This window comes from Nicotiana tomentosiformis, chromosome 9 (assembly GCF_000390325.3).
Source record: "Nicotiana tomentosiformis chromosome 9, ASM39032v3, whole genome shotgun sequence".
Classification (NCBI taxonomy): domain Eukaryota; kingdom Viridiplantae; phylum Streptophyta; class Magnoliopsida; order Solanales; family Solanaceae; genus Nicotiana; species Nicotiana tomentosiformis.
The window spans coordinates 35,917,229-35,930,357 of NC_090820.1; the positions used below are offsets into that span (position 1 = coordinate 35,917,229).

General features: G+C 37.1%; 1 pseudogene; it reads left to right on the forward strand.

Annotated features, from left to right (window-relative positions):
- The first annotated feature begins 3,589 nt into the window (after positions 1-3,589).
- LOC104098552 (LEC14B homolog) lies at positions 3,590-11,800 on the forward strand (annotated as a pseudogene).
- Positions 11,801-13,129: the final 1,329 nt, after the last annotated feature.

The window sequence follows — 13,129 nt, forward strand, 5'->3', positions numbered from 1 at the left end:
AGTCATATAGGCATATTATCTACCCATTTGGTATGCAAATATTAGAAATCTACCCATTCCCCACAAGTACGAGATCATCAAATAACAGTTTTCCGAAATAAACAACAATGCATCCAAGTAAATCACCAATTCGGGATCCAAATAAGAGAATGAAATAAAAATGGCATGGCATCACCCTTTGTGCTTTTACTCTCGTCCTCACCATGTAATATCATAAATAAAATGGCACGGCATCACCCTTTTTACTTTTACTCTCTTCCTCACATGATATGATAAATGATAATAATGAGTCAATGGCACGGCATCACCCTTCGTACTTCAATCCTCTCAATCTATCGTATAAATAATATTATATACAAATAAGGCACGGCAACACCCTTCGTGCTTTTCTCTCTTCCTCACCAAGCAACAACATCAATCCAAGATAGCAAAACAAGGTGGAAAGCAATTTCACTTCATTCATAGTGTAATGATAATTCAATTCAACTTTTAAAATCTCAACAACTTCAAACTAAACAATAGATATGAAGGTGAATAATTAAAGAAGTAATAATTTATCTAAGGCATGGAAAGCATAGTCAATGAATCAACAAAATACGATAAAACAATTTCCACCCGCATGGTTTAACCTAAGAATAACATATATGTACTCGTCACCTTACATATACGCTGTCCCCACACATAATTCATGTAGCCAATAGACCAACTAGTCCTAATTTCCTCAAGTTAAGGTTAACCACGACACTTACCTTACTTCGCAACCAAATCAATGCTCAACTGTGGCTTTTCTTTTAGAAATTAGTCTCCAAACCAATCAAATCTAGCCAAATATAGTTCAAATAAATCAAAATAGGATTTAGAAACTATCCACAAGTGAAAAAGATTCAATCTTTAATGATTTTGAAAAAAGTCAACAAAAGTCAACCCCGGGTTCGCTTGGTCAAAACCCGAGATTCGAACCAAAACCCTATTACTCATTTGCCCCCGAGCCAGATTATGTAATTTATTTCGAAATCTGACCTTAATTTGAAGTCTAAATCTCAATTTTACAAAATTCCCAATTTTCACCCAAATCCCTAGTTTCTACCATGAAAAATTCTAGATTAAAGGTTAAAATCAATGAGAGTTTATGAAAATATAATAAAATGAGTTAAAATTTACTAACCAATGAAGTTAGGATGAAAACCTCTTCAAAATTGCCTCTAGGCCGAGCTCTAACTTGAAAATGGTAAAAAATGATTCAAATCTCGTCTTTGAAATATTTTAATACACGTGCGTCAGGCGGGGCAACATCACTTTAATCTTTTCGAAATAGTTGATTCCCATTTAAAAGATTAAAATTCACGACAGTTCTGATTTTCCTTTTTGAAAGAGGGTCTGCTGCCTTTGTTAAGCCTTTGGGCTTCAAAAATCTATAGGAGAAGAGTTAGCAAAGTATAATAAATTGATAACAGTTCATGATTAGCGGATGTAGGATTAGTTGCTAACTTATGCTTCTTTTAATCCTAGATTCTTTAAGGCTTGCCTAAATTATTTTATGTGAGTTAAAGGATAAAATAAAGCATTCAATCCAATATACAATTGTCATATACATGTAAGATAAAACAACAGGACACATGGAAAAGAATAACGATATAGTGCAACTGGAGAATAACGAAAATAATAATAAAGAAGTGAAGAGAAAGAAGTGACTCTGGGAGGTTTAGGCCTCAAAAGGCAGGTCCACCAGTAACAGGGATGAGCAACACAAGTGACAGCTAACTCTAAACCTTCTGAGACATAACAAGGCTGGACTTGGACCTAAGTTCTTAAAGAACTCAGCAGGCCCAAATCGTTGTACATGTTTAAAAAGGAAAAGAGAAGTCATTAGAATAACTGTATTATATACATATCCAAATGAAACTCGTAAGCAAATGATAAAAGTAAATATCACTGGCAGTATTTAAATACTAAGAAAAGTCATACTAATGTGGAGGTTATGCCTAGTAAGTGATCAATATTGAAGATCTTTCATTGTCATTAAACACCAAACCCAAAGAGAGTAATAAGTGTAAATGAATTAAAGGCTAAGGAGAGAATTCTACTCAAGGTTGATACCCCCTTTAAATACCGCGACACTTCAAAATTCCCAAGGGTCTCAAGGCCCAGGGCAATCCTTGTGCCGAGGAGAGAAACCCAACCTAGAGTTAAACTCTACCCCCAAATACCCTTAACCACTAACGACTAATTCTTCCCTATAGCTTCGCGTTCGTGAAGAGCATGACACATCCGCGAAGAATAACGGCCCAAATGACCTACGCGTTCGCGATGAAACCTTCGTGTTTGCGAAGGCTTAACCCCCCTTACCTTCGTGTTCGTGACGAGTAACAGACCACCTTTCCCCCAGACCCCAATAACTATTCGAGTTCGCGAGAGGAAGGTCGTGTTCGCAAAGGGTAAGCCCCCCACTGCTTCGCTTTTGCGTTCCAGTCCCTGCGTTCGCGGAGAACAAAATCGCCCAGTCCCAATTTTCTTTTCGCGATCGCGAAGTACAAATCACTAGACATCAGATACAGCTGAAAACCAGCAACTTCTTAAGTTCAAAAATGCTTCGTAGCCTACCTGAAACTCACTCGAGCCCCTCGGGCTCCAAACCATATATGCACACAAGTGTAATAACATCATACGAACTCGTTCGCGCAATCAAAATACCAAAGTAACATATAGAACTACGAATTAGATATCAAAATACATGAAATTTCAAAGAAAACTCAAGAACCTCTAAAATCATAATCAAGCGTCCAAATCCTATTAAACCAAATCCGTTTTGCACCAAAATTTGCAGACAAGTGTCAAATGACAAAACAGACCTATACCAACTCCCAAAGTTAAAATTCGAACCCGGTAGCCATAAAACCAATATACGGTCAAACATAGGAAATTCCAAACCTTCAAATTGCTAGCTTTCAGCAAAATAAGTTGAATCAACTTATTGACTTCAATTCCGAACATACGGCCAAATCCAAAATCACGATACGGCCCCTTCGGGATCGTCAAAATACCGATCCGGGGTCATTTACACAAAATATTGACCGTAGCCAACTCAAGTTGTTTTTAAAGCAAAAAAAAATTATATTTTCTTCAAATTTTTACGTAAAAACATTTCGAAAAAAGACTAGGACTACACACGTAATTCAAGGAACATCAAATGGAACTAATAGAGGTCTCGAAATATAGAATTAAAAGCTAGTACTCAAAACGACCTATCGGATCGTCACAATATATTTTTCACCAATACAATTATGTCCTGCTGTGGCCTAGATGTACAAAAGGGTGTTAATCCCACCTTAGTTAAAAATATTTATTAGTCTTATATAGTCTTATCTTTACTTTGAGCTAGTTTTTACTTTTTAGGATCAAATTAGATCCAAGTTATATTCTATTTACAAAATAGAATGAATCTTTCAATGGTAACTTAAAAAGATTAAACATAATAACATAGTCCCAAAGACTCAATTCGTGAATATCCCAAAAGTCTTACATTTTCTTTTTTCTTCTTTTTTGGGAAGTAGCCTTACATTTTCTTATTTCTAGGTCGACTCTGAGAAAGCCAAAACATAGATATTCCAGTTACCAAAAAACCCCAGCAATAGCAAAAAGTCTCAAATAGGTGTTGCCGGTTTACTAACTTCCAGGAGTAGACCTTGTACCTCCACGTATATGCTACACACAACCGTCAAGATTCTCCCACCCTTTATCTTTTTCTCAAACATTTTTCAAAACTATCCAATAAAATCCAAATTTATATTCAGTCAACACCTCCCAGATTACTTTCTTGAGTAATTTTCTTGAATTGTCCACATTCTTTTCAATTCTAAGGTACTATCAAAGTTTTGATTTTTTTTTTCTTTTGACATTTGAATTCAGTTGATGAGTATAACTGTCAATTGTTTCTGTATGTTTTGTTAAAAAAGTTCCAATCTTTTTGGTGTTTGAAGTTAATTAAAGGTTTGTTCAGCTTACTCAGTTTATTTTGATAGCTAGTGCTTTGGTGGGTGTCTTCATCTGTTATCTATTTGTGTCAATTCCAACCCCGTTTTCTTTTTTATGAAGTTAATCTAGTAGGACATGTAATTTGAATATTGATATTTCAGTGATATTTACATGAATAGACTTAGCTTAGTCTTTTTGAAATTGGCATAATAACTCTTAGTATTTTATTCTTCAGTTTGGTGTAGCATAATATTGGCGTGAGATGAGTTTATAAGTAGTAACATAGTCAGTGAGGATTCATATATCCTCTAATCCCCAACTTGTTTGAGACTGAGGCTTAGTTGTTGTTGTTGCAGTAATTCGGTGTTGCATGGTTAGGTACTCTATGAACTTTGGAGGAAAGTGAAAAGATAGACCATGAGCAGGTCTAGGAGGTTATTGGATGCTTGTGAAAGTGCAAGGGGAGATGGGATACTAAATATTGATCAAAGAGTTGATGAGGGAACAAGTTGTCTTGATCATGAAATTGCCCACCTCACAAAGATTAGGTCAGACCCACACGGGCGAATGCAACAGCTGCTTCTTGGCAAGAGAAAAGCACCATTTTCACCTGTTAATATGTTGGCTGCCAGGGAAGGGAATTATAGTGGTAGAGGAAGATTTTCATCAGCAGACTGTTGTCATCTTTTGAGCCGGTATCTTCCAACAAATGGCCCTTCTGTAGTTGATCAAATGAGGAGCTGCGCTTATGTTTCACAGTTTTCATCAGACGGTTCTCTTTTTGTCGCGGGATTTCAGGTTTTGGTCTATCTAGCTGAATTTTCTATTTCCAGTAAGTATAGAGAGATCTTACCTATGTTTTATGTCCATTGCCAGTTATGATCTTATTGTCGTTCTTCCTGGAAACAGGAAAGTCATATTAGGATATATAATGTTGATCGAGGCTGGAAAATCCAAAAGGATATTACAGCAAGAAGTTTACGATGGACAATCACTGATACGTCGCTTTCTCCAGACCAGCGTTTTCTTGTAAGTTCGTAAAGACTAACACAATTTTGTGCATAATTAGTCGTTGTCCATGTAATTATAATTGGGATTTGGTTGGTTCTTATGATTATCATAAAATTGGGCTACTTTATTTCTTTTTGTTTCAACAGATTCTGTGATTTTGAGGATGAGCTTTGTTTTTCTTGTTACATCATGGAAAGTATTTTCAGTCTGACATTATCGCAAGCTCTTAAATATTTGATGCAGCTGTAGCTTGTTGAATTTGATTAACACAACATCTAGTCCACCGTGTTTTTCCGCTGTCACTTCTTCTGTCACAATTCTGAGTTGGTTTTTATTTGTTGATAACAGGTTTATTCCAGTATTTCACCCATTGTCCATATTGTTGATGTTGGATCTGGTATGAAACAGTCTGTTGCAAATGTTACGGTATGTTTTACTTGTTATGTCAAAACATGTAAAAGATAGAAAACTATAATTTGACAACATATCCTGCTTCTTTGCTGCACTATTGTATCACCATTTAACATCATAAACGTCAGTTTTGGGTACTTATGCAAATACAGAGAAAATAAGTTTGCCAGTATTATGGTCTTCAAATGAAGAATCTGAAGTGTTAGCGTATGATTTCTGATATTCCCTAAACGACTAGTGCAGACATCATTTGCTTCCCCTTTCTTTTTAGGGCAATTAAGGTGATGCTGCCAATTTAATGTATCCTATACACCTTGTTATATTAGTTGGTTCAGCAAGAGGTGTTATGCTGTGCCTCGTTTTATAATAGTGCCATTGTAATTGACATTGGGCATGCAGTCGGAGGTCTTATTTAAGGGTTTCATTGGGTATGAAACATTGTGTATCATGACTGTCATAGTGGACTTCTATAGTCAATGACCTCAAGCGTCCATCTAGGTTTTTGATAACCATATCAAAGGCTTCATGTAGTATAATAGAGTTGTTCTTAGGTGTGATAGTAGTAATTTTAAACTTCTTTTACATTTGCAAGATCAATAAAGTAAAAAATACACCAAGAATACTAGATTTTACAGTTTCTTACTTCAGTTATGCATACTTTTGAATCCTCTTACATCACGCCTTCTCATTCTTTTGCATGCACTAATGCAAAATAATGCTGGGGTGGGTATAAACAACAAAAGGTTCTTGCTTTGTTTTGTGGTATCATGGATAGCCATATCTCGTTTGGGACTCTCAATTCTTGTCACTATTTCTAAAAGAGGCTTTATGCTGAAGGTTATCATCAACCACATGATGACAGTATCTAATACATTGCAGTTCAGCAATACTTCAGATCAGTTTCTAGTAAATTTTTGACTAGTGTCTTTAAATTCTTTTAGCAAGATTTCCAAATCTATGATCAAAAGCAAAATAGTTTTGAAGCTCTATTGGATGGCTGACCCCGGAAACCGTCTTTAGATCTTCTATAGATGGGAAGCTGTTATATAAAAGTCTGACCCCAGTAGTCCTCTTTAGATCTCCTATAGATGGGTAGCTGTTTTACAAAAAGATTTAGTAATTGGGTAGATGAGATTTGGCTGCATTTGTCTGAAAGTTCAATTTAAGGAAGCATCTGGTCCTTGATTATATGGCCATCCATCTTGACTTGGCTCAAAGTCAATATCAAGACAGCTAAATTTTTGAGCAAATAGTTCATGAGCTTTGGCGTATCTAAATCTGGTATTTCCTCTTTTTATGCAGGAAATTCATGAAGGCTTGGAATTTTCTTCACCTTACCGATGATTATGACGATTATTCATTTGGAATATTCTCTGTGAAGTTTTCTACTGATGGGCGAGAACTTGTTGCTGGCAGCAGCGATAATTCAATATATGTTTATGATCTTGAAGCAAGAAGGCCAAGTCTTCAAATTCCAGCTCATAAGGTATCGTAATATGTTCTTTTAGTAGTAGCAGATATGGCTAATCAGCCATCTTAGTTTGATCTCTGTACGGTGTATTTGCTAAGTGTATCTTCCCGTGAAATAAAACTGGGTATGCCTCTGAATTGGGCATCTTAATAAATGTTTCCATCATCAGGTGAATTATGTTCAATACTTTTTCATATCTAGCTTTCCTTCCCAAAATGTGTGCATTGTATCTAGTTAAGCATTTCTTTTCCCTTTTCTTTTGGCGAGGGAAAGAGTTGAGCCGACAGAAGTTAATTGCAAGTGAGTATTTCCCCTTATTAATTGTCACTTCTTTCTGTGTTCTTGGTGATTGGTGGCTGTTTCACCCAATCACTTTCCTGAAAGAGGAAATTAGTATTTGACCATGATGATGGAACTTCTGACTCATGGAGTTGATGTTGATTTCTGTGCTCAGTATATGCATAGTAAATTGTTTCTTTAACAAGCAGGTTCCTAGGATATCAGAATAGAACTTATTTTGGTGGCACAATTTTTTACCTTCTTGCGCCATGTTTCTGAATTACTTTAAGTTGCTAATCTCCTCAAGAACTTGAATTCACAAATTTGACCAAAATATCCACTGAACTTGGCCATCTGGTTTTGAGAACTCACGAAGTGGGTGTCTTAGGCTGAATATATGTATCATGCGTTATAATAGAAGTCTTTTATCTACTCTTCAGGTTCTTAGATTTAGATGTCCAGATGTGCAAGCATTTTGTAATTTGCTCGGCGTTTTTCATTGCAGTCTGATGTCAATGCTGTATGCTTTGCTGATGAGACTGGACACCTCATATATTCTGGAAGCGATGATAGCCTGTGTAAGGTAAGTTTTATCCAACTTTTTGATGGACTTTTGGTGACCATTTTCTGGACCATCCGTTCTATTATTTAACCAACCCCAGACTGGCAAAATGGCTTCTTATTAAAGTATATTTCATGATGCTGTTCTGTTTTAACGTTCGGATATGTGGGTCATATGGAACCTTTTGACTTATATTTTTGTTTACGGATGGTGGTGTAATCCCATTAATATGAGCGTTAACCCCTTAATGATTCTGATAGTTTGTAGTTAAACAATGCTTGTTTTTATCTAGCATTGGAGGGTTCTTTGGGATTCTCATGGACAGCCAAAATACTATTGTTGTTTCGTTGCTTAGATTTTGCAAGTATATATCTGTTTGATTGAGGAAGGATTCTTGATCAGGTTTGGGACAGGCGTTGCTTTGGTACTAGAGGGCTAGCAGCTGGAGTTCTCATTGGACATCTAGAAGGCATTACATATATTGACACTCGTGGAGATGGCCGGTATCTTATCTCAAATGGGAAAGATCAGGCTATCAAACTCTGGGATATAAGGAAAATGTCTTCTAACATTAATTAGTATGTCTCACTTGATCCTTTTGTCTCCTTTTTTTCTTTTCTTTATTTTGTTTTGTCCATCCTCCTTTTCCTACTTTTTCCTCGCCACATCTTCCTCTTCTCCTCCTCATGGGCATAATTAGTGCTTGAATTGGTTCTTTTCTATCCAATAATGGTTCAGTACATGACTAATCAGTGCATTTGAGTCTTGAGGAAACACTTTTCATTGCTGATTTTCTTTCTCCTCTATCACATAGAATTATTTGACCTCTTTTTTCAGATCGTAGGTTTATTGGCAAAGAAGATCTCATTGGCATTGCTAATAATTCTACTTTCTTTTATGTAGCTCCCCAAGGCCTAGAAGTTATGACTGGGATTACAGATGGATGGACTACCCGGAACATGTTAGAAACAAGAGAAACCCACATGACCTGTCATTGGCTACTTATAAAGGCCACAAAGTCTTGCGCACTCTTATACGCTGTTATTTCTCTCCTGCACACAGGTTGGTGGTTCATGGTATTCTTTGTGTTGGTCAAGTTTCTCTTTGCTAAACATTTTCTGATTATAAAATTTGGCCAACGGACTTGCTTCTATAAGTATAGTTGTCATCTTCGGAATTTTAGTGCCTCTGCATATCATAATTGTTTCTCTGCAGCGGCTCAAGAAATTCCAGTTTTTTGATTGCTTAAGTTTTTGGGGTGTTCTATTGATGTCTAGTAGTCCTGTAATTGGAATCACTTTTGTCTCTTGTCGTGATTTCTTAAGTTCATTGTTTGTGAGACATCTTCACCTAAGACCGGGGAAGGGCTGAACCACAAGGGTCTATTGTACGCAGCCTTACCCTGCATTTCTGCAAGAGGCTGTTTCCATGGCTCGAACCCGTGACCTCCTGGTCACATGGCAACAACTTTACCCGAAATGCCAAGGCTCCCCTTCATCTTCACCTAAGACCAATGTGCAATATTTGCTTGGTATAATTAACATTAACAGTTAATATGAGGAATTACTTCAGTTTTTAATATGAATAGTTTTATCATGATTCATGAATCTATTAACCTGGGAATCGTGTGTTTTATAGGATGTTGCTTTTTGATGCTTTGATTCTTCTATTTGATGACATCTGCAGAAGAATGTCTAATCTGCAAAAGTTTTATTCTTGCAGCACAGGGCAAAAGTTCATCTATACTGGATCAGCCGATTCATCTGTTTATATCTATGATGTGGTATACTTGGAGCTTTATACCGTTATTTGATCTGCTCTTTTTTCTTTTCAACACCTTACTTTCTTGCTTCATACATCATAAGCTGATATATTAGGTTCATTAGCTTGTGAATCTTTTGTCTAAATCTGCTCATTTCTTTTGATAACTTGGATATATGCATTCTGCATGTAGCTAGGAATTTCTGCAGCTTTGAGTGGTTGGATATCTTTAGGCCAATTACTGATGACTGGATAATCTGAGCGGAACTATGGTCTTGAACTCCGTTTTCTCTAACTTGATGATTAAGCATGAAATAACGTCAGAAATGTTATGTCTCCATTTTGATGATCAATGATAGCAAAAAAAGGTTTGCTAATCAGGGTTCAGGCATTTTCCCCATTTGATTAAGTAGTTTTGAGCATGAAGGAAATTATCACTCTTCCCACGAATTGTATGTCTACTATGCCTTTCATATAGTTACTTCGAATGTATATATGCTTTATATGAGGGTCAAGCTGCACACCTCGCATATAATTTTTTGTTTTGTTTTGTGGCGGGATTACACAAGGTGTCGGCTCTCAGCCTATTTTGATTTGCCTCGACAATGGACGCACTGACGCGCCACATTCAAGGGGAGGTGTCATGGTGTATGTTATTTGCAGATGATATTTTACTGATTGACGAGACGCGAAGCGGTGTAAACGCGAGACTGGAGGTTTGGAGACAGACACTAGAATCTAAAGGGTTAAAGTTGAGTAGGACCAAGACAGAATACTTGGAGTGCAAGTTCAGTGACGGGACCAGTGAAGCGGACGGAGTTGTGAAGCTTGATATACAAGTTATCCCTAAGAGAGATAGTTTCAAGTACCTTGGGTCTATCATCCAAGGAAATGGGGAGGTAGACGAGGATGTTGCACATCGTATTGGAGCGGGGTGGGTGAAGTGGAGACTAGCATATGGTGTTTTATGCGATAAGAATGTGCCACCTAAATTTAAAGGCACGTTTTACAGAATGGTGGTTAGACCGACTATATTGTATGGGACTGAGTGTTGGCCAGTCAAGAACTCGCATATCCAGAAGATGAAAGTAGCAGATATGAGGATGTTGAGATGGATGTGCGGGCATACCGGGATGGATATGATTAGGAATGAAGATATTTGGGCCAGAGTGGGAGTGTATTCAGTGGAGGACAAGATGCGGGAAGCTAGGCTTAGATGATTTGGGCATGTTAAGAGGAGAAACACATATGACCCAGTGAGGAGATGTGGGAGGTTGGCACTGGAGGGGCTGAGAAGAGGTAGAGATCGACCAAAGAAGTATTAGAGAGGTAATTAGGCAGGATATAACGTTATTTCAGCTTACCGAGGACATGACCCTTGATAGGAAGGTGTGAAGGTCGAGAATCAAGGTAGACGGTTAGTAGGCAGTCGAGAGTATTAGTGTTAGTCTTCTATTCTATTATTGTTAGATTTTTTTTAGTATTACTTGTTCCTTTCGTTTCGTTTTCTTACTATCTTCTTGTTGTTATTGCTTGGTGCTATTGCTTTTCTTCTCGTCTTTCGTAAGTCGAGGGTCTATTGGAAACTCTACCTTCAAGGTGGGAGTAAGGTCTGCGTACACACTACCCTCCCCAAACCTCACTTGTGGGATTATACTGGGTTTGTTGTTGTTGCTTTATGGGATAATGGTGGTATCTGTGCCAGCCTCCTCGTGCTGCATTTTGGGAGCATTAACTTTTGTTCTGAAAAAATGGACTTGATAACATCTTGTATATCATGCATTTCTTTCATTCCATTTGTAGGTGAGTGGAGCTCAGGTTGCTAAACTTGATTACCATCAGGAACCAGTGAGAGATTGCAACTGGCACCCTTACTACCCCATGCTTGTTAGCTCCGGGTGGGATGGTATTATTGCTGACTGGGAATTTCCTGGTACTGGTGCAAGCTCATTGCCAGTGAAGCCGCGGGCCAGACGGTGGGGGAGATTTTAAACTGCTACTAGCAGCATCTAGAAAGATGTTTTTTTTGCAGTCTGCTGATTGAAATTTGCAAAGCTCAAGTCTGTCCATGTTCTTTCTGCATTGGTAAATGTTCAGCTATGGACATGTTAGACACATGTACATGTGTAAATTTGCATCACTATACTCTGGTTGTCCCTAAAGGGTATAGTCCAATGGCCAATAGGTCAAAACTGTAGTGTCACAAGTTCGAATAATAATGGTTGCCTAGTTTGGCATTCTCAACTCAGACTGTTAACTATTATGTGAAAAAGGAAGTATTGTACATCACTCAAATAAGTTGATATTACAAGTGTTATTGAATTTTTTTGAAAGATTCCTGTGAAAAATTACATTTACATTCACCGGATCGTTAAGTGTATGTCATGTACATCTTTTTGTTTTTCATGGACTTTTATCGCTCAATAGTAATTAGTAACTATATTCTTGTGCACGACTATAAATCTAGTTGGGATTGACATATGAGTCCTTCATAAGATCGTACACAACATATCTAGTAAAATCTCACATAGTAGGTATGTGGAGGGTAGTGTGAATGCAGACCTTACTCCCTACCTTGTGGGGATAGAGATACTGTTTCTAATAGATCATCGGCTCAATAAAACATAAGCAAAACTGTAATGAAAAGAAAAACGACAAGAAAGATTAATAGTAGAAATAAGACCAACAAACTTTGAGAGTACGTACTAATACTACGGTTATGAATAAGGAAAACACTCGGTTACCTAACTTTTTACCCTAACTCTCGACCTTCACACTTTTTTATTAAGGGTCATGTCCTCGGTAAACTGGAGCATCGCCATGTATTGCCCAATCATCTCTACGCAATACTTCTTCAGCCTTCCCATACCTCTCCTTAGGCCCTCCACGGCCAACCTCTCACATCTCCTCACCGGGACATTTGTGCCTATTCTCTTCACATGTTCGAACCATCTAAGTCTCGCTTCCCCCATCTTATCTTCCACAGGGACCGCGCCCACTTTGTCCCGAATATATAACTTCATTCCTAATTCTATCAATCGTGGTATGCCCGCACATCCATCTCAACATCCTTATTTTTGCTATCTTCAACTTCTAGATATGGGAGCCATAAGATCATACACGTGCGTACAAATTTAGTAACGGGACTGAAATGTTCAACTTTCTCGCATTTTTTATTTTTGTAATTTGTTAAAAGAAAATTGTGAAAAAGTAGCTAGGTTTTTTCAACATCTGTGAATAGCAGTTAAACTTATCTTCACTGTACTTCCCAACAAATTAGTTTCCACGTAGAACTCACAAAAGAATTTTGATAATGGATGTAAATGTGAGAATTCTTCTTCTTTTCGTTTATTTTGGTTTATTGCAGCTTTTTCAGTTGGAAAAATTAGGAAGAGAATATCTTTTTAGAGAATGCACAAGTTGTATTAGGCTACTTAAGGCCACTTGATAATTACAACCACCAAATACATCTTTATTTATACTACTCAAAATACTATTGCACAACTAACAACTAATAAGATACATGCATCACAAGATCCTATAAAGACTTCTTGAAAAAATAAGAGATAATATTGAAGACCTAAATACTCTTGAAATTATTAAATACTCCTAGATAATATAAAAGTCAAGGATAATATCTATGAATGCAGTAATTCTAACAC